The sequence below is a fragment of the Canis lupus genome, chromosome 16, assembly GCF_003254725.2.
Source record: "Canis lupus dingo isolate Sandy chromosome 16, ASM325472v2, whole genome shotgun sequence".
Classification (NCBI taxonomy): Eukaryota; Metazoa; Chordata; class Mammalia; order Carnivora; family Canidae; genus Canis; species Canis lupus.
In genome coordinates, this window is record NC_064258.1 from 47,146,242 (window position 1) to 47,168,253 (window position 22,012).

Genomic DNA, 22,012 nt, shown 5'->3' on the forward strand with positions numbered 1-22,012 from the left:
TTTATTTATTTATTTATTTATTTATTTGTTTATTTATTTATTTATTTGAGAGACAGAGAGCTAGGGAGAGAAGGAATAGTGGAGAGGGGCAGAGAAAGAGGGAGAAGCAGGCTCCCTGCTCAGCCCCAGGCCCCTGGGATCATGACCTGAGCCAAAGGCAGACCCTTAACCCATGGCGCCAGCCAGGCGCCCCTCTCATTGTGCTTTTGATTTGCATTTCTCTAATACCTGGTGATGGTGAGCATCTTTTCCTGTGCTTCTTGGCCATTTGTATATTGCCTTGGGTGGGAGAAATGTCTATTCAAATCTTTTCCTGTTTTTTTTTTTTTTTTTAATTTGGTTGTTTGGGTTTTTTTGTTGCTGAGTTGTAGGGTTATGTCATTCTTTTTTGTGGATTCCAAGATGACATGCTAGATGGCCTGAAAAGCTAGCAAGGATCCCCTTCCCCCATTATAGTATGTGTAGCATGTGGCACAAAATCATTTAAAAACTTTTGTGATGTTGTAAAGCTGATAAAGCACACGTTGAGGGTTGAGGAATTAAATGACCGTTGCATGAAGTAAATCAAGGTGCATTGGTAAACAGGAATTCAGATAAAAGTATTTAATCTTCTCATAGAATACTAGAATTGGGAGTTTCCTTTAGAGATTATACTGCTTCTTCAGTTTTTTAGCTGGAGAAATCAAATGACCTGTCCAGGATCTTGTGACCAGATGAAGTACTCAGTATGCCTTGTTGAACTCTGTAGTAAAGAATTAAGTTTTTTTGTGTTGCATTTAGCATTTTAAAATTTCCAGGAAGAAAAAATGCATAGCAGTCCTTGAATATGGTAATGAATTAATTGCAGTGGCTGCTCCTGTGGTGCTCATGAAAAAGACCCTCAGGTTCATCCCCATTGTGTTAGGATAAAAGTTGAGTAAAAGCAACCTTAAAATAACACTTGGGGCATGAGAATTTAAAGGTCTTATATCCAGTCATGGTTTAATACTACTACTTGTGTGGATGAAAACAAATTTATTGCTGTAATAACAGATCTGTAAAGTAAAATGAAAGCATTTGTGTGTTTATTCTGAATTATCGACCAAATGAGGAGGCATTTATTTGTTCTCATGAGAGCAACAGGAGATGAGGAAATTCAGTGAAATATCACAAATGCACAGTAGCAAATTTATCGTTGGTTTGCTTTGATGTTGTGCTCAAATTTTTCACTTCATTCGATCCTTTTGCAGAGTGGGTCTTTATTAAATCATACAGCCTGGCAAGATGACATATGGATTCTAACTGGGGATGCTTTGTGAAAAACTGGGAAGGAGATCCATAATGTCTCTGACATAAGGTTAATTAATGTTCCCTTCAGGTTTGGGGCCCAGGGTTTTTTTTTAAAGCCCTCAAAATTCACCTTAGGTATTATGAAACAAATAGGATCATGATGAAATTAAGTTGAAGACTCCTTTCTGCAAGCACATAGTTTAAATGAAACTCTCAGGAGAGGGGCACCTGGATGGCTCCCTGGTTGAGCATCTGCCTTCAGCTCAGGTCATGATCCCGGGGTCCTGGGATCAAGTCCCACTTCGGGCTCCCCCCAGGGAGCCTGCTTTTCCCTCTGCCTATGTCTCTGCCCCTCTCTCTGTGTCTCTCAGGAAAAATACATAAAAATCTTAAAAAAAAAAAAAAGGGGGAAGAAACTCTCAGGAGAATTAATGCCTTCAAAAGACATTTTTGAACCCGTGTGTGTGAAGCCTGGTGCTGTGGAGATGTAACGTTGACAATTTGATGTTCTCAAAGAGCTTATCATTTACTTAGAGAGACAGGCAGTAGATAACCATCTGTCATAACAAAAAGAGTGAAATGTGTACTTAATAAAAGCACAGCAAGCAAAAGGACCTGTGTCTTTGCCCAGAGAAATGGGGTGTGCTTCACCACAGATTTCCCACCTGCCAGTGGGAGGATGGCGGTGTCAGCTGGTGGCAAATGGAGGAGTGGGGCGGGGCGTCTGTGGTGGGAAAGTACAGCAAGAGCAAAGGCAGACCGAGCCGAAGACCCCTTGCGCTCTTGGTGCGTGGAGAGTTGTCTGGTGTGGCAGGAGCAGATGGATCATGGGAGGGACAGGGTCAGCCCGGGTGAGCACAGCTACCTCAAGGCATGTGGCCCTGTGTTTCCCAATAAGGAAGGACTTGGTTTTGAGCATAGAGCAAGTTTTCTGGGCGGGGGCGTGGGGTGGTGGTTGAGGGGGGAGCTGATTGAGGCTTTGGAATGTTTTCTCCTTACATTTTAGAAAGTGCTAGATAATAACTGCTGGCCGGCCGGGTCCGGAAGAGCTGTGAGGAGATGTAAGAGCATGTGCATTCGTCGTTCTGACATGTGATGAGCGTTGCAGAAAGGACCGGATTGTGCTTTTGATGATAACCAGGCCTGCCTTTGAGGTGCTTTCATGTGTTCCTAAGAGCAAGTAATGCACAGGTATGAAAATACATTTTTTAAAGATTGTATTTATTCATGAGAGACCCAGAGAGAGAGAGAGAGAGAGAGAGGCAGAGACACAGGCAGAGGGAGAAGCAGGCTCCATGCAGGGAACCTAATGTGGGATTCGATCCTGGGTCTCCGGGATCATGCCCTGGGCCGAAGGCAGACGCTCAACCGCTGAGCCACCCAGGTGTTCCAAAATATTTATTTGCGCTTTCTCTTGTTTGTTTTGATCTGGTTTATAAAGAGAGTGATGAACAGGTTTACAGTGGATGGTTGTCCTTAATACGGATGCAAGCGTAACTTAGAGAACCACGAGAATGGTTGGCAGGGTGCCCCGAAACCATGTGTTAGCACAGCAGAAGTTTTCAGGCCAGGGTGTCCTGTTGGCTTAAAGAGTGATGGGGATCTCGCTGTCCCCTCGGGAGTGACACTGGCTGTTGGGTTAGGAGGCTCCTCCCTGCCCAGGCATGAGGTCAGCTTGCTCACATTCCCTGAGTATGCCTATGGAAGGACATGGAAGGGCTGGTTCATGGATCCTTAGGGTCAAGCCTAAACTACAGGGACTCGGGAAGCGCAGAGGAACCTGGTGAGGTGGGCTGCACCACGTTGAGCCTCCTTCCCATGTGCATTCCCTCAGCATGACTGAAGTCAAAACGGCACCCTCATCAGGGGTGGAGGCCGTGTCGGCCTGGTTGACTGGCTCCCTTGATAGCAGATCATGGGCATTTGCTGTGCTCTCCACTTCATTGTAGGGATAAAGTTTGAAGACCTTATCCAAAGGCCCTAGGTTTTTCTGGGTTCGATGACAATATATCACATTCTACATCTATTATTAACGGCTGCCTTCTCGACTCCGCTGATACATTTTGGAGTACTGTCATGTGTTTCTCAGGGCTCAGCAAAATGACTTTCCCGTACCCAATACTCGATAAGTCTTGGTTGCGCTAAATTGTAATGATTGACCTAGTTCTCCGTTTGTGATTTCCTGTCCAGACATGGGCCCATCTGTGGTACCTTAGAGCTAATAGGACCCATGTGCTGTGTTGCCCGGTAAGGAACAGGACCAGATGGCAGGTGGAAAGCACATCAGCCACGTTTGCATGTGCCTTGGGGTGTATCGGGGTGTTTCGCCTGGTCAGTCAACAGGGACCTGTTAAGGTGCAAGGACCAATGGCTCTCTGTTTATTAGCCAGCCTTGGACGAGCCTTCCAGCTGTTTCTCCGCCTCTTCTACCCTTTCCCTGGGGCACAGCTTCTCCCTCTTACTGATGGTTCAGACATACCTTGCATACCTCCTCTCTCTTGCCCTTTGCCATTCTTTCTTTTGTCTGGAATGTTTTTCCTTGCTTTTCACCTGGGGATCCCTCACCCCTCCACCCCACCCCACCCCCAATTCTTTGCAGTCTTCCAGAGTTAGCTCTTCTGGGCATTTACACAATACAGTAACCTCTCCCCCCCCCGCCCAAATACCTTGGCAGCAGTGTTCACTCAGGTCACATTATTGTGAGGCTGATGCAGGGGTGTTGGGGGCAGGTGAGTCTGATGTGGAGAATGACCCGCAAACCAGTGGTGCTGAATGCCCCATTTGGTTATCACGGGCTGGGGCAGATCCTGAAGTGCATCATCTCAGGTTCTCCCATCCTCAGTTGGTTTCTCTGTGTTACCTTCAGGACAAGATACCTCATTTTGGAGTTGGTTGCTCATGTGCCTCGGCCCATCACTGCAGCGTCAGCTCTGAGGGTAGAGATCTTGGCCTCCTCTCCTTTGTATCCCGCCCCCTGCCCCAAAGTCTTGTCATTGTGCTTGGCACAGAGGGCTCTTTACAGTACCTGGCTCAGTAAGGCTTTTTGTTTTTGTTTTTTTATTTTTTTAATTTTAATTTTTTTCAGTAAGGCTTTTTGAATGAAAAGTTGAATCAACTGTCAGAAATTCATTAACATCCTAAGCTCAATTCCTCTGGGATTCATCGTGTCATGAAAAGAGTAAAATTGTTCTTTTTTGGGTTGCATGCTTTTTGTAATCATTCCCCCCACTCCTCTGGCTTGTTTATCACTGATTCATAGTACGTTTTTTCCATCACAATGTATATAGTTCATGTCATCTGCTTTTCCCTCCCTGTCCCCTGCCCCCACTACGGGTTCTGCAGGAGGGATCCATCCACTTTCTTATCACTTGCTTGCAGCCCTCTTGGGAGCTTCCCTGGTATAATCTGAAATTGGCCCCTATACACTCCAGGCAGGCTGCTCCAGGTTGGCATGTGGCAGTTTTAATAAGCAAAGGGAACTTGCATAGGAGGGTTGTCTTGGAGGCAGCAAGACGATTGGATCTCTGCACCTGCCCATCAAGCCTTAGAAGTTTATATAGAGAGGCCTTACCTCGGTTCAGTCACATAGACCATGCAGGTGTTCTCAACATCACATCACTATCTCACGGCTGTGTCCTTGGAAGGGCTTCTGGGAGCAGGAAAGGCAAGGAGAACTCCTATTCCAAGGGCAGGGGGACGAGGCAAGGAGCCTCACATTGCTGGGGTCCAGCTCCCAGTTCAGCTGGCGGTTCTTTCTTTTCCATGACCTTCTCCAACACTTACCAATAAATAATTACCACATACTGTTATTTGCAGGGCACTGTGCTTGATGCCTGGGGAGGTTTAAAGATGAATAGGAGGAGATTCCTGCTCACAGGAACTTTGTATATACAGAGATATGCCTGTTTTCAAGTACTGTTCAAGCTTTGGGAACAGTCGGTGGGATATGAAGTCCAGAGAGTGGGACAGGCTGAGTTGTGGCTCAGATTTTGTTCAGGGGGCCTTGCAGAGCTGCTGGAGGACTCTGCGCCAGGTGATCTGATGGTTTGGAAGATTAACCTGGCCGCCACCCTGCAGGGCGGAGACCACACTAGTGTTCTAGAAGATGGACCCTGGCTACCCTCCTGCTCCTTGTGAGAGAATCTGCCTTTGTCCATTCTGGTATTAGATGGAGGCCTGGCTCCACATTTTAGATCTTCTTTGGGGAAGTCTTAGAGGAGACGGAAGCAGTCATCCCATGGTCTTCCTCCTTACGCAGCTCTTCCTCAGGGGAGCTCAGCCAAGTGCTGTAGTAGAGGATGTGGAGAAGTTACAGGTTGTGAGTGCCGAGGTTTGAATCCAGGTGTGCTTGACCCCCCAACCTGAGCTCTCCAGCACGTTCTGCTGCAACAGGGAGAGAGAAGGACACCAGTGTGGCCCTGGAAGGGGTTGACAGGTGCCTGTGTGGCACACTGACCCGCTCTGTTGTCCACACGTTTCTGACGTGCACCGTCTCCCCTACTTTCCTGGGCCAAGTTAAGGACCAAAGTGTCTTTTCCCAGCCTTCGTTCTGCTGAGTTAGATGGGTGGCTCCAGGGACACCAGCCTATTCAGGGAAGGAGGGACAGTCTTAAGTGAACTCTTCATTAACTCCCCAAAGAAGCCGTGCCTTTCAGCGTGCTTTACTTCTGTGCTGCAAAGGCAGTGCTCAGAGGACATGCTGATTAAGGGAAAATTAGGGTCGCTTGTTTTCCTGTTTTCCATATGGAAAGAAGGTTTGAACATGCAGTATGAGCCTGAGTCCATATGCTTTGAAATCTGTCCATGATTCTTGCTTTGCTGAATTGCAGACTCCATGCCATCTAGGTACTGGGGTCTGGGCCCAAGCACACCCAGCAGTCACAGCGTGATTTCTGCGCTTTTAGGTCTTTATTGCCTACTATGAATTCTTCTAGAAAATACTCGGAAAAGGTGATGGATTTAAAACTGCTCTTAGATTTTCATAATTTAGATGTATCTGGGGAGTCATTTATCCGTGCAGCTGCATACAACATTCTTATCTGTTTTTTTTTTTTTGTGAGAAAGAATATTACCTTTGCATCTGTAACAGATTTCACAATGATTGTAGATTATTATTACTTTTTTTTTTTTTTTTTTTAAGAAAAAAAATCGTTTCACACACAATTGTTAAGCTGCTTGGGAAGCGTTCCTGGACATGACACGACTGGGTCAAAGGATGCTGTTGAAACTTTCTGGTCCCCGTGGCCACGCTGCTCTCTGGAGAGTTTGTTCCTTTTTATACTATAACCCACGTGAGATAGAAAGAGCTGTTCTAGATGTTTTACGTGTTTCCTCACCTAAGCCTTGCAAAGGCCTGTGAGAACAGATAGGGTGAGTAACCCGCCCAAGGTCACACAGCTCATAAGCAGACAGAGCCAGAGTTTGGAACGAGGCAGATCAACCAGATTCCATATCGCACACGGCTGCCTTTTCCACTCTGTTAGCTCCGGGCAGCCGGTGGGAGAGAATGAACAGAGTCATCCTGTGATGAGTCCCTACGGTCTGGATATAATGTCCTTGACCCTCGTTCTTGATGCATCGGATAGAATAGGTGCAGAATGGTTTTCCTGAACCCAAAGCCTTGGTCTGTACATTCCTAATGAAGCTGTGCAATTCCGAAGCAGTCATTTTTAGGAAAGAAGCACTAGGCTTTTCCCCAGTTCTCCCTTCTGCAGGCTGCAGGCTAAAAAAAAAGAAGAAGAAAAAAGCCAGGGTGGGGGGAAGTTGGTAGTGGGCAGCATTAAATCTTGTACCCATATGACCCCTCTTCTTGCCTCTTTGTCATCACCTGGTTGCCAGCAGCACCTGATGGACAGTGTCAGGTGCGGGGAGGGGGTGGGGGGGAGGAAGGGGCTATAAAGTTTTGTTTAGGGACTTCAGATTTTAAACCCCTGTTTATCTTTGCTGCTGAATCCGGTGCAATAGATCTCTCTCTCTCTCTCTCTCTCTCTCACACACACACACACACACACACACCCCAACAAAAATGTTTTCAGCAGTGTAGCCCAGGGGTCATTCAGGGTCAAAATACTTCCTCTTTTAGAAAAGCCCCAGACAGCTCACTTATCTTCTTGTTCCATCCTTGTTTGTGGGTGGTTTGTATCCTTCATTGTACCTCCCTGAGAACAGACACCAAATGAAACAGAAAGTGTCGGGAAATGCTACCATTCTGGCTCTGTTTTCTTTCTGACCTGCAGCCCTAGGTGACCGGCGCTAAGGCTCCTGTTCCTGAAATGTTTCTGACTCAGGGAGGCGACTGTCAGACCTGGCAGCCCGTTCAAGTGAAGCTTGGGAAACACACCAGCTTTCTAGCATTTATGTTTTAGGACCCAGAGGGCACATGGAGATGAGTACTGACCTTTCCAGGTTGAGAGCCTATTTTTGGACACTTGGTTCTCATGATAACGGAGCTCAGTGGTGGGGAATCCGCTCTGGCAAGGACTAAGCCACCGCTTCTTCTAGAATAGTGGTGATGACAGCGCCTACCCCCTAGGCTTGCTGTGAGGGTTAATGAGATAATGTATATAAAGCATAGAGTTTAATACCAGGTGCATCATGGGTGCTCTTATAAGTAGTCGTTGCCATCCATCCCTACCACCATCATTATCTAGTGAAGAATCGGATAGCTTTTTTTTTTTCTTGGAGGCAAGTTTTGACTTTTTATTTTTTTTAAGTGTTGACTTTTTAACTCGTATATTTATAAACAGTTCAAGTCAGTAAATGTAAACTGCTTTGACCTTTATGGTTGGAAGGTCTCTGGGGGCTCTTCACCTTGACCATCATTAGCCTTAGTGTGTTTTCTTCCTTTACACTTCACATAGGAGAAATTGTGTGCCCCAGGACCTTTGAACTGAATTTCTGCCCATGTCCCACAGGATCTGAACCATGCAGTGTGCATTGCACTTCTCACGTTGCAATGATAGCTGTGCTCTTTCATTCAAAATTATATTAAGTAACTAAAAACAATGGAACAGGTAAACTTTCCAGACAATTCTTTGAATAAATGTGCATTTGTGCCACTACAAGTAAGTATTCAGTCTTTTTGGTTCCCACGATGGTTTTGCCACAGAGCAGTAGGGCTTCTAGGAAATGGGAGGGGGGTTCCTGTACTCATCTCCATGGCTCATGCAGTTCTCATGCATACCACACAAACCATAATAAAACCAATAAACTTGTTCTCACTTGATACGCATCAAAGTATTTTCTGTAATACATTTAATTTTGGAAATGAAATATTTAAAATGTTATACAAGAAGAAACAATGTCACTACAGATGTCATTATAAGGGAAGCCTAGGGAAGATATTTGAAAGACATTTTGCATCTTAAGGTTTTTCTTATTTTATAAATAAATATTTTATATATTAGATAGGTAAAATGAAGATCTATCCATATTGCCGGCTAGATCTACCATAAATGCAATAATCCTTTTTATTTATATATTTAAAAAAATTTTAATAATCCTTTTTAAATGGCTACTTATGATTTTAGATTTTATAAAAATATTCAGCAGAAGTATTTCCCTACTTTTTAATGTGCAAAAGAAGTTTGCATTAAACTTTTCCATTTCGGGACTAAAACTGTGCTATTATTATTCACTAATTTAAGCGTAGTATGTGCCAGATTAATTTATAATGAAAGTACAGTTTAAGGAAGAAGATGATTTCCTTGTATAATATGGGAACACTAATATATTCCAAGGGTAGAAATAACTTGAGATTAATTACAGATCCCATATCTCTTATTTGCAATCCAAAAAGCTCTGAAAACTGAAGTTTTTTTTATCATGACTCATTTGGCAGTATGATCTGCCCTGAATTGGCGTGAAGCTCTTCGGAGCTTTTGCTAATCCCGATCAGTGTGAGTGTTCACGTTTTAACTGCAGAAATATCGCTGTGTTGCATTAGGGGTCCTGCTCTGGATATTGCTGGGGACATTCTTGTTCGTATGGTAGGTGCACCATATTGTCTCTCTAATATCCCCCCACTGGCTGCATTTTCAAACATACATACCTGGTCCAAGGATTTTGAATAAAAGAGCAACTATCTCCCATAACCAGAACATCACCACATCCTGTTTTTTTTTTTTTCCAGGGACAGTCCCTCTTCACCTCTGTGCACAGGCAAGGGATGACTATTAATAAGGCCCCATTCACACTTAGAAGTGTTCCATTTTGGACAATGGATGATTTTGGTCACCGTGCTGACCATCTCTGCGCTCTCGGTAACGGGCAACGTGGTGCTGATGGGCATCCGTATGTTTCTAGTGAGCTGCCCTCTATACAGGTTCCACATTATATCTTGAAACCCTAAGATGACTTAGAGCATTGTTTATAGGAAATGATTTTTTAAATGGTCTGCCCCTGTGCTTCCTTAGATGGGATTCCCCACAGCATTTATATATCCCTTTTTTTATTATGGCAAATCATCGCTCCCCTTACTCTAATTCCTTGTGTATCCGCCTTCTTTGACTAGTTCGCAAGCCCATCTGTGTTCCCTCTGTCATCATCATTGATGCCTGGCATACGTAGAAAGCCCATGGTTTATTTATTAAGCCTCAGCCCTTGCCATGCTCCAGGACCTGGGGACACAGAGGTGAGCCAGCAGAAATGCTTTTGGGCCGCATGGAGATGGTCTTCAGAGGGGGCAGACAGATGTGAGGGCCTGGCCTGGCCCCGCCCAGAGACACTAAGGAGGCTCACAGAGGAAGTGGCCTTAGAGCTAGGAGGGGAGGAATGTGAGGTCAGGCAGTGAAAGGGGACAAGGTGGGGGGAGGCCTTGGGGCAGACCCGCTGGCTGGAGTTTGGGGAGTGAGGGTAGTAGAGGGAGATGAAGCTGGAGCCAGTGCTTGTGGCACCCAAGGGGACTGAAAGAGACTATCTGTCCTTTCCCGGGGCTGTTCTGGCTGCAGGGTAGCTACCAGATGGGGGACAGGGGTGCAGAGAGCACAGAAGGGCTGCCGGGCACCGGCCCCAATGAGGGCTGGGATTGCTCCTGACCCATGGGGTCGCACTTCCTATTCCCACCGTGTGACAGTCACTCTCTTGGAAATGTGGGCTCCGCTCACAACTTAAGGCCACAGTGGTTCCTGAGACGTTCCTCCAGGTTAGAGCAAGCAGAGCTGAAGGCTGTCCAGGCTCCCGGAATCCTGCAAGTTGAGGAATCGTCAGTGAGAAATGAGAAGCAAAGCCCTCAGTCCTCAGTCGCGTGGGCCTTTCTTGAGCCCAGACCTTAAGACCCTTTTGTCCAGTATAATTAACTCTTGAGCCAAAGAGAAAATACTATTAAAAATAGTGAATATTTACTACAAAAAAAAAAAAAAAAAGACCCTTTTGTCCTTATTCCGGTGTTCAGATTGTCCCAGATTTGGCTAGACGGAGCCCCTTCGTGTGAGCTGCTGGGTCCTCTTGCTGGGTCCCCAGTTCTGTACTTCTGATCCCCCTTAAAATGGCTCAGGCTTATCTTTTGCTTTCCCTGCCCTAGACCTGCCACCAGCCATTTTCCCACAAAGCCCTGATTCCTTTTAGTGGAGAATGGTGTTTAGAAACTAAGATTTGGGATGTTTGGGTGGCTCAGGGGTTGAGTGTCTGCCTTTGGCTCAGGGCGTGATCCCGGGGTCCTGGGATCGAGTCCCACGTCTCCTGCATGGAACCTGCTTCTCCCTCTGCTTATGTCTGCCTCTCTCTCTGTGTCTTTCATGAATAAGTATTTAAAAATAGAAATGATGGAGTTTCTATTGAATATGATTTTATATATTCAATTATATATTTTATATATAATTTATATATAATTAAATATATATGAAATTTTATATATATGAATTTTATATATAATTGAATATATATGAAATATAATATTTAAAAATCTTTTTAAAAAAACAAAAGGAAACTAAGATTCGGGCATGATGTGTACCCATCACCAGTGGCCTGTTGCTGTCCCCAGACCCTCATAGTGGGTGGGGAATCTGTGCACAGTACACATACATGTATTTTTACATCTGCATGTATTTCTGTATCGAGATAGATGATGAGCTATGAACTCAGTCCTTATTCTGTACCGAGGCCCAGGGTTATTCTAGATTTCTTTCTTTGTTTGAACTTCCTTCTCCAAAAGTGAGGAGCCTGGCTCTCATTATCCTTAATGTATTAATTCATTGACTCAGTTCCTCTATGTCTCCAATCTCCAGCCTCCCCAAGGTGGTGAGGTTGCCCTCCCCACCTCATTCTTGGGGCTCCTGCACCCCAGATGGGATGGCTGCCCCTGGACAGGAGCCTAGCCACTCCACTTGTGCCCTGACACCCCACTCTTGGCTCCTGCCTCCCCCAGCATCTATCCTCACTGTGCCACATGGGCTGCAGTCCTCCCCACGCTACATACCGCTGCTTTCTCCCACCCAAGGGGACACCCTCTTTATGCCAGCACCCCACACTAGCATGCTTCTGCTCTGCTCCCCAAATGTCTGCTATTTGCAGATTGTTAGGGCTGCCATCACAGAGTACCACAAACTGGGTGATCACAGTTCTGGAGGCTGGAAGTCTGAAATCTCAGGGTGTTGGCAGGGTTGGTTTCTTCTGGGGGCTCTAAGGGGGAATCTGCTCCATGCGGCTCTCCTCCTGTTGGCAGTGGCTGTAGTCCTTGGCGTCCCTTGGCTTCTAGATGTCTCCCCCGAATCCCGGTCTCTGTCTTCATATGGCCTTCTCTTATATGTGTGTGTGTCCAGATTTCTGTCCTCTTATAAGGATACCACTCGTGTTGGATTTAGGGTCCATCCTGACCACCGAGTATGACCTCATTTTAACTTGATTATATCTGAAAAGACCCTATTTCCAAATAAGGTTATATTCACAGGTTCAGGGTGGACCTGGCTTTTGGGGCAACACTGTGCAAAACAGTACATTGGCTCTGTTCTGTTCCACCTAATGGGCTTTTGGATTAAATCCTCCATGAAGGGAGGGAGGGAGGAGGAAGGATAGAAGGAAACTCCATCGTTTCTAGAAGAATGTTCTTTATTGCCTATTATACTTACTCTGTGACCTGAAGTTAGAGCACTCTGCTGCCAGCAGGGCTGTTGGAAACCTCTGGACTTGGTGCGAACGCAGGCTGGCACTTGTTAGGATGTGACTACGATTCCTCACGGGACTGTACCCCTCAAGACACCCTGTGCTATAATGTATGGCAGCTTTTTACTCACTGTTGAGCAAACCTCTTCACCTGGTCTGGTGCCACTGAGGTTGGGGTCCTCCCCTGTCCCTGGGTGCCCGGTTCCAGGCCAAACAGCCGTGTGTTGGTGTGCGTTGTCAGTTCCGTGCCAGCCTCCGTGGGGGGCAGCTGGGGTGCGTGTGCAGGGTGAGCTCTGCACCCTGTGCCAGGACCCTGACTCAGCAGCTGTGGGGGCGCTGCCCGGGGCCCAGCGCATCCTAGAGGCCTGTTGCCCTGATAGTTGAAAAAAAAAATGACCTCCACACCTGGCTTCCCCCCCACACACACTTATTCACTTGTATTATATTCCGAACTGTATTAACTTATATATTACATATATGGAACATACAAAAATACATAGGCTATATACTTACATATATTAGCTCTATATTAACGTGTATTCTGGTCGATTTCCCATACAAATGAGATACTCTTCTAGAATCACAGTTTTTCATTATTTGAGTCTACCGCCTGTTACTTAACCATCTCCCTCCTGTCTGGTGTTTGGATCAATTTATATTTTTTGCTGTTGTAAATCCTGCTCCATCAAATATCCTTGACCAAAAATTTGTGACTGTGGAAACTATTAATTATTCAAGATCCACTGTTGACCAGATAGTAGATGAGGCACTTTACACATCTGATTAATCCTACCACAGACTCTTAGGAAGTTATCCCCATTTGGCAGATGAGAACAGTGAGGCATAAGGAGCTGGGGTTCTGCTACCCTCTGCATTTGGTACCTGAAGCAGTGCCCCGGGAGTGGCTGGGGTTGCCGAGGGGAAATACTCCTAGACCTGTGTGGAGAAAGTGGAGGAGGCTACTAAGAGATTTCTGAGCTTTTAGGGCAACAGCAGGTTAGAATTCTTAGGGTCACAACTCCCCAGTCCTAGTCTCATATAGGACATGGTGATAAGGATGTGGGTCTAGCTCCTTGGGACACAGGAGCTTCCAAGGCTTTCCCTGGTCTCCACCCTGCTGGTTGGGTGACCATTCTGTCCCTGAGTCATGGAGCCTGTCAGCCCTGCATCGTGGCCACTGTGCTATTCAGTGACAAATAAGGATGGTGCTAGGCCCTGTGAGATCACAATCGCTTATTAGGAAGTTCCGGGTCAACTTAATTAGCTAATAAGTAAGAGTCAGGTGAGATCAATTAACATCCACCTATTTCTTGGGGCTGTTATATCCATATAAGCGGGATGACTGTTGTGGTCATAGTCACTGCATTGGTCAGGAAAAGCTTTTGGGGAAGGGTAGATTTGAAACTGGCCCTTAGTTGCAAGAGGGAGGTGAGTTGGTGCCGAGGGACGTACAGATGCATGCAGGTTGGCGTGGCGTTTGCAGGCATGAGGTTCGGCACTCGTTAGAGGTCCTGCTACTAAAAATGAGGGAGAAGCAAAATGTCCTCATGGCCTGTGCTTGCTCTTCATACACATTGGCGGGATGGAAATCGACAAGCACCCCAAATGCTTACCATCTGAGTGTTTTTCAGTACCCTACACAAATGTTCGTGTGAGGCGTACATTGAGGTGATAGAGTGACAGCTGTCTATGGGTCTCATGTGTGCTCCTGAAATAGTTCTTGGGGCTCATCAAGAATCACTCATATGTGAAATTTAAGATCAACATAGGGGAAGGGAAGGAAAAGTAAAATAAGATAAAATCAGAGATGGAAAAAAAATCAGAGAGGGAGGCAAACCATCAGAGACTCAAGTCTAGGAAATAAACTGAGGGGACGGAGGTAGGAGTTGGGGCCTCTGGGTGACAGGCATTAAGGAGGGCACATGATGGAATGAGCCCTGGGTGTTGTATGCAACTGATGAAGGGCTGACCTCTACCTCTGAAACTACTGATATACTATATGTTAATTAATTGATTTAAATTTTAAAAAAAAGGAAAAGGGAAAAAAAATAGGCTGGGCAGGGCACATTTTCTTCCACCCCCCTACCCCCCAAGACCCAGATGGCCTGTGCTCTGGGCCAGGTGACCCTGCCTTATGGCAGAAGCAGAAACTAAAATCAAACAACTGTAAAATACCCCCAGTGACAAACAACAAACCTGGTTCTCTCCTGTTGCTTTCTTAAAGTGGAGATGCAGGTGGAGGGGTGAAAAGTAGAAAAATAGTTTTATTTGGGAGTGGGGAAATACTGTTGTCCTGGTACAAATGACAAAAATAAAGCTCTGGCTGGACAGGATATGCAGTATGTCTTGCTGATTCCACCAGCCAGGAAGGTACTGACAGGGGCAGGAAGTATGGAGTAGTGGGGGGTGGTGAGGGGTATTGGAGGTTGGGAAGCTGCTTTTGCTTCTTTTCTTTTCTTTTCTTTTCTTTTCTTTTCTTTTCTTTTCTTTTCTTTTCTTTTCTTTTCTTTTCTTTTCTTCTTTTCTTTCGATTTTATGTATTTATTCATGAGAGACAGAGAGAGAGAAAGAGAGGCTGAGACACAGGCAGAGGGAGAAGCAGGCTTCATGCAGGGAGCCCGATGTGGGACTCGATCCTGGATCCCAGGATCACAACCTGAGCCAAAGACACCTGCTCAACCACTGAGCCACCCGGGCATCCCCAGGGAAGCTGCTTTCTATGCAGTGTCCCTGGAGCAGTGCTTGCTGGCCACCGGCCTCTCTCTGCCCTGGCTTGGAGCCCCGTCAGCCCAGGCTCCCAGTGTGGACACTGCGTCAGACTGGGAGGTGCTGGGCCTTCCACGCCTCTTTATGTGGACCCCAATTTGACTTTGTGGTCAAAAGACCAAGTAAAGGCCTAAGACCTATTTTATTTATTTATCTATTTATTTATTTAAAGATTTTATTTATTTATTCATGAGAGAAACAGAGAGAGGCAGAGACATAGGCAGAGGGAGAAGCAGGCTCCCCGCAGGACTTGATCCCAGGACCCCGGGATCACTCCCTGAGCCGAAGGCAGATGCTCAACCACTGAGACACCCAGGTGCCCTGCCCCTTCTGTTTAAATGTGAACTCAACCACTCAGTAGCTCTGTGACCTTGGGCAAGTTACCAAGCTTACGTATCTCTGTCTCTTCATCTCTAAAATGGAGATATTTAGTAGCATCTACTTACAGGATTGTGGTAAATCAAGTGAGTAAACTAATACAACAAGCTGAGAACTTGCTTGGCGCTGTGGAGCATTTAATACTCATCAGCTATTCCTCATATCATTATCATGTAGCATGGGATTCTGGGTGCTCTGTACCCACCCGCTGGTGGTGTTTTCAAGGGCTTGCAGGTCTGAACAGGGATAAGAATTTCTCACACAGAATCTCCCTTACTTACCAACAGGTTGCCTTCCAAAAGATGATTAAGCTTGCAGAGCGAGTCTGGCCTTTTAAAACCAGGGTTTTCTCAAAACAAAGCCCCCAAACCAATAAAAAAGAACAACTAAACAAGCAAAAAGAAAAAAATCTAAAAATCACAAAAACAATAAAAATCACTAAAAAACCCAGGCTTTTCTCGAAATAGAATAGTTTCAATGTCAGGTGGCCTTTTCAAAAGCCCCACAAGGGTGTCCTATGCAGATATTTTGTTTCTTTACCAGACACCTGACCACTCACTATGATTTGGAAAAACTAGAACTGGCCTTGAAACTCTGTCCATCTTTGGGGGCAAACGGTTCCTCCTTCACACCAGCCACATTTCAGGTGTTCAGTAGCCACCTGTGGCTGGGGGCTCCGCTGTTGGGCTGTGCAGGTACAGGACGTGTCCAGAATTGCTGGATCGGGCTGGTCTATATTTATTGGGTGCCTCCTGGATGCAAAATGCAAGACCGCACAGATGTACATATTAACATACAATGTTAACACAGGTGTGTCCGGCTTGGCGGGAACATAGGATGTATATTGGAGGCAGTATTTTAGGAATTCAAGGGACGTTTTGAGATGGTCAAGATCGGCTTTGTGGCAGAGATGGCATTTGAACCAGCTGTGAAGCGGTGGCTGGCTGTTTCCAGGCTAGCCCTTTCTCCCCAGTGTAGCCCCCGTGGATCTAATTGCCCACCCAACACTGGAAGCCTGGAGGAGTTTGAGGAGGGGAAGGAGTCAGCAATTCAGAAAGAAGAGCCTGGCAGTGGCTTCTGCTTCTCTCTCTGAAGTGAGAGGCCAGACGCTTTGCTGGGATTGCGCTTTGCGGGGATTGACGAGTGTGGAAGTGAGTTGGGCAGTGTGAGGATGGAAAGATCTGAGATCAGCAGTGGGAGCTGATGAGGGAGATGCAAAAAAAGATGTGCAGAAATTTGAAGGCTCGGGTGAGGTGATACACCAGCAATGTGTCATGGTAGAGTCAGGCCTGGGGGTTAGTGGGCCCAGGCAAGGGTTTCCCACATGAGGCAGCAGGAGGGAGGAAGTGAGACCCATTTGTAGTGGGGAAGGGCTAGAGCAGCTGTGTTGGGCAGAGAAGAGGGCCACGGGGTAGGTAGGCGCTCTGGGGACAGGGGACAGGGGAGCGGGGCTGGTTGGGCAGGGATGGATGGCAGGGCTCTGGGCCCCACGTCTGAAGAGCACGTATCTGCCTCGACAGAGCATGTCCAGTGTTTTTTCAAGGCCTGCCCTCTGGATGGAGAGAACTCCTGTTCTCTTTAGGCCGCATCGAGAACTGTTTCCTAGAATGACCGTTGGCTCACCACAGTTATGGAAAACTGGTGATGTATTTTGGTGTCTTTCGAGCACCCATGTGGAGGCCCTAAGTCAGTTTCGGTTGCAGTGATGCAGTGCAAGTCCCTATCAGAGGCTAAATCACACTGTTTCAGGGACCAGAGTTAGTTTGTGGTCAGAGGCAGGGAAATTTTTGTAAAGTAGCTATGGTAATCTCTTCTAAAAGGATATAGAAAACACGTCCAATAAGAAAATTGTGGGTAGAACAGGGAATATGCAAAACTATAATTTGGATGATTCTCAGTATGGGAAACTTGTTCCGTGGTATTTAAAGGCATTTTAGAATTTTAATTTCATACGTATTTATATTCTATTCATGATGAAATCTATTCGCCATGGGCGTCCTCGTTTTCCTATGACTCATTTGGAGATGTTTATCATACATAGAGGATCTGGAAGGCCATTGAGCTGGTGGTACTTACTGAGTGGCAGTGATATCCACAGGTAGCTAGCTGCATATCTGAATTGCCCTGGGTTAATAAAAAGAATTCCTGGTTCCTAAGCCCTGGAAATTCTTACTCAGTGAGTCTTGATGGGACCAGGGAGTCTTTTTTTTTTTTTTTTTAATTCCTCGGGTAATAATGTAGCAAGGCAGTTTGGGGGTGCTAGTATAGGTGGATGGAAAAGTATAGAAAAGTATAATTAGGGGTGGTGATACATTGAGGGCAGCCAGTTCTGGCAGTCCTGCCCTCATCACTCAGAATTGAGCTTTTTTTTTTTTTTTTTTTAGATTTTATTTATTTATTTGAAGGGGGGAGCACGATTGGTGGGGGTGGTGCAGAGGGAGAGGAAGCTGGACACGGGGTCTCGATCCCAGGACCCCGGGATCATGACCTGACCCGAAGGCAGAGGCTTAACCGACTGAGCCACCCAGGTGCCCCAAGGTCGAGCTCTTGAAAAATCCACATAGTAGGAGAATTCATGGTTGAGTTTCTTAAAACCTTGAGGAAAACTGGGCTAGAGACTTAAAATTATTTAATGAGCCCAATGCACATCTTTTCAAAGTTCAATATAACAGTAAGTGCATGGAATGAGGATTGCATCAGTGATAACAACAGTGGATGTCACGCAATTGATTTCCACTGCGAATTAACTCTCCAGAAGTTTAATAAAACTTTTTGAAATTGGTTTCGCATCAGTGCAGGTAACATGTATGTGGACAGGGATGTTTTCTCTGGCACTCATCTCAGTGTTAAAATGTTTTCCTGATTTCACGACCAGTAACCGTTGATTTCATCCTCCGGGGCCCCAAGAGTTTGCAGAGCGGAGGCAGCGAAGTATTAAGTGCAGCCAAATGGGGGCGGGTCTCAAACCCCCACCCTCAGATACAGGGCCCTGTTATCTGAGCTCTGAACATGTTGTTTCCATGCCCCACACTTGTTAAACTTCTCTCATGCTTTTCACTTCTGTCTTCCAGGAGTCCTTCCTGTTCTAAGGTTTGCCATATCCTTCTCTTCCAATTCCTACTTTGCACCATGACCCTCCCCCCCCTTGCCCTGCCCCCCACAGGCTCACACACATCTGTGCACACACCTGGGGAATGGTTTGGCTGAGGAAAATGCTTTTTTATACCCTTTTGACCATAGTACCAGGATAATATAATATAAAATTGAAAAAAAAAAAGCTTAATAAAACAACCTTACTCTCATCTGGGGGACTCCCATAGTATGTATTCTGTGTTCACATACATTAAGATTGAAGCACCGTAAATTGATTTCACGAGCCAGTGTTTTCCCAACACTGGAGGTTTTTGGTGTCTTCTTTGGAATCAGGTGGATCCGGATTTGAATCCCAGCTTTACCACTTAATGGTTCTCCAGCTTGGTAAGCAGCTTCATTTTCTTATCTGTAAAATGGAGATAAGATCCTATACCTCATGTAGCTGGTTTGAAGATTAAATGAAATAACGCACAAAAAGCCCCTGGCCCAGTGTCTGATTCCTAGGAAGCGCTTGAGCGAGGTGTTGGGGCTGATGATGGCAAGGATTTTCAGTTTTCAACTCCAGCTTCCTCTCAATTCACATAATTTTGAACTGGAATTTTTAACTTTGGCCAAAAGGGTACAGAGGTCAGCGTGAGGAGTGGAGAACATCATGCAAGCGGAGCTCGCACTTGGGGAAAGATGCCCTCGTGTTCAGGAAGAGCCACAGCCTGGACCAGAGCAGTAGCTCATTGGCTCACCTCCTTGCCTGTGTTTGCCCCCGTGTGACTGCTGCCTGTGTCACCATAGTGCCACACAGCCGGTCTCCAGCTCACACCCAGTGGTTTCAGTAGCCTCTACACAAGCTGGGCGATTTGGAGGGGTGGGGGGGATCGTGAAGCCTTGGTCCCTTCTCTGGGGCCTTGGGGGATTGGACATGTTTTTTTCTCTTCCTGAAGTCACCTTTTCAAGCTATGCTTTCCCTCCTCTGTAAGATGGGGATGACTATATTTAAGTGACAAGGGCCACAGTGTGGGTTAGCGACAATTTCTGGTAACCAACCAGCCTGCCCACCTGCGCACCTGCTCCCCTGCTCCCCTGCTCACCTGCTGCCCTGCTCCTGACTCTCACGAAGCTCCACCCACATAAGTCAGTTGCTCCGCCCACATCAGGAGACCCATCTTCCCAGGTTCCTGGCTCTGCCTTCACCTTTGCCTGGCTTCCTTGCCACCCCCTCTGCACCTGGACTATTCCTGCCCATCCTATAAAGTCTTCTTGTGCCACAAAGCTTTCCCTTACAAACCCATCCAATGGTGATTTATGTATTCCTCACCAACTAGTTGATGCACTTGGCAATTAATCGTGTACTGCCTCTGCCGTCCCTGGTGCAGTCTTTTATTATCATAATTATAGTATTATTAGGTAGCTTTATAGGATTAATGTCTCATACCCCCAGTTCACTTATGAATTCCTTGAGGGTAGTGATCCTGTCTCACACATCTCTGAATCCTCCGCATTGAGCAGAGCCCCTTGCAGTAACATGTGTTTATTTTTTTTTTTTTAAGATTTTATTTATTTATTCTTGAGAGACACAGAGAGAGAGGCAGAGTTGTAGGCAGAGGGAGAAGCAGGCTCCATGCAGGGAGCCTGATGTGGGGCTCGATCCCGGAACTCCAGGATCACGCCCTGAGCCAAAGGCAGATGCTCAACGGCTGAGCCACCCAGGTGCCCCATAATATGTGTTTAATAAATATCTGTGGGTAACACCGGATGACTGGGTCCTGCAGACAGGACCTGCCCTAGAAGCAGAGGGTCCGCTGGTTAGAGACGTGAGAGTTTTCATGCATGAACAGAGGTTGGAGCTAGCTTTTATTAGGAGGGCAGCATTTCCATCAGTTGGTCAGAGGGGTGGGCATGGCTGTGGAGGGAGGGCTACTAGGTGACAAGACCCCTCGAAGGTTACTGATAAAACTAATAAATGTCTCAGCTGCGGAAGAAATGGGATGGGACGCTGCTGTGGTCAGTGTTGGCGACAGACTCACACCGAAGCCCTTTCTGCTGTCTTCTGTCTTCCATGGCTTCTGTTGAGTAGCAACCATAAGGCCTCTGGTCTTGTGGTTTTTGTTACTTGTACTTTGAAGGTGATGCCTGTCTTTTTTTCCCTCTAGCCATCTTTAAGATTTTTCGCTATGGTTTTGGTTTTCAGCACATGTACTATAGTGTGGTTTTATTTGTATTTATCTGTTTGGGGTTTGTAGTAAATTATTTAAATATGTGGTCACTGTCTGCAAATACCGCTCTTGCCTCATTCTTTCTCTTTGTGGAACTACAGACTGCCCATATTTTAGATCTTTTTACCTCTAAAATAAAAAATGCTATGGATTTTATGTTCTTTTTAACGTTTCCCACCTTTTGTCTCTAAGTGCTTCATTCTGTTTATTTCCTTCTGACCTATCTTCTTTCTACTATTTCTTTATCGGGGTGTCTGATCTATTAGTAAACCCACCGTTTGAGTTCTTAATTTTAATTATTTGCCCTTTAGCTCTAGAATTTCTTTTTTTACTTTCTAGTTCTCTGCCAACATTGTCCATCTTGTCTTTTAGTTCCTTGAACATGTGAGGCATACTTGTGTTAAAGGCTGTGTCCGAAAACTTTTGGTATCTCTGTATCCCTTATGTCTGTTTAAGACCCATGTCTGAATCCCTGTGGGTCTGTTTTTGTTGTTCATATTTCATTGATTTTTTTTTATTTCATCACCTTTTATCCTTGTGTTCTCAGCTATATTGCTGGTGTATGAAAAATTCCAGAGATAATATAAATCCTAGGATAATGTTATCTTCCTCAAGATATGATTACATTTACTTCTGGGAGTTCCAGGTTATTTTAATTTGATCAGGGATTGAGGTGATTCAAAGCTCGACTTCAGTCTTTGAGGTTAGTCTATTTCCATTTAGTTTTATCCCAAACGAAGCTTGGGGGTGGTGGCGGGTGAGTGTGTGGTTTCCAGGACTCCCTATTCCTAGTTTAGGTCCTGATCTTCAATTCTTGTCCTCCTGGTCACCCGAATGTGTCAGAAGCTTTGCTCAGCTTCTGTGCCCTGCAGCCTTCTATCCTGGAATTGGCAGATGCCTCCAGGCTAGGGTAAGAGTGCTCCAAACATCAGGTTTACCTTCCTGGGTTTCTTTCTTCCCCCAGATCCTGCTCTCCTACTTGTTACTTCCCTGATCCTTTTAAACAGATTTTTAAAAAAATGTTTTGTATAGGTTTTCTTGTTATTCACCTTGGGAGTTAGGTCTGAATTACCTATTGTGTCATTACCAGAAGCGCACCGCCCCCCTCATCTCAGCCAAGGATTTTATTATTAAATCCAGCAGGGATGTTTAGAAGTCTCTAGAACAGAACATTAACATGATTTAAGTGGTATTTTAGG

The 22,012-nt window shown here is 45.8% G+C and overlaps 1 protein-coding gene across 6 annotated transcripts in view; it reads left to right on the forward strand.

The window, feature by feature from the left end:
- Positions 1-22,012, forward strand: part of IRF2 (interferon regulatory factor 2) — a 79,709-nt gene that overhangs the window by 12,970 nt on the left and 44,727 nt on the right. The window contains exon 2 of one of the 6 annotated variants that reach the window (XM_035700026.2): positions 2,276-2,460. The exons of the other annotated variants lie outside the window; for them this stretch is intronic. The gene's annotated coding sequence lies outside the window, so the exon portion shown is untranslated. The remainder of the gene's footprint in view (positions 1-2,275; positions 2,461-22,012) is intronic. 6 annotated transcript variants of the gene reach the window in all.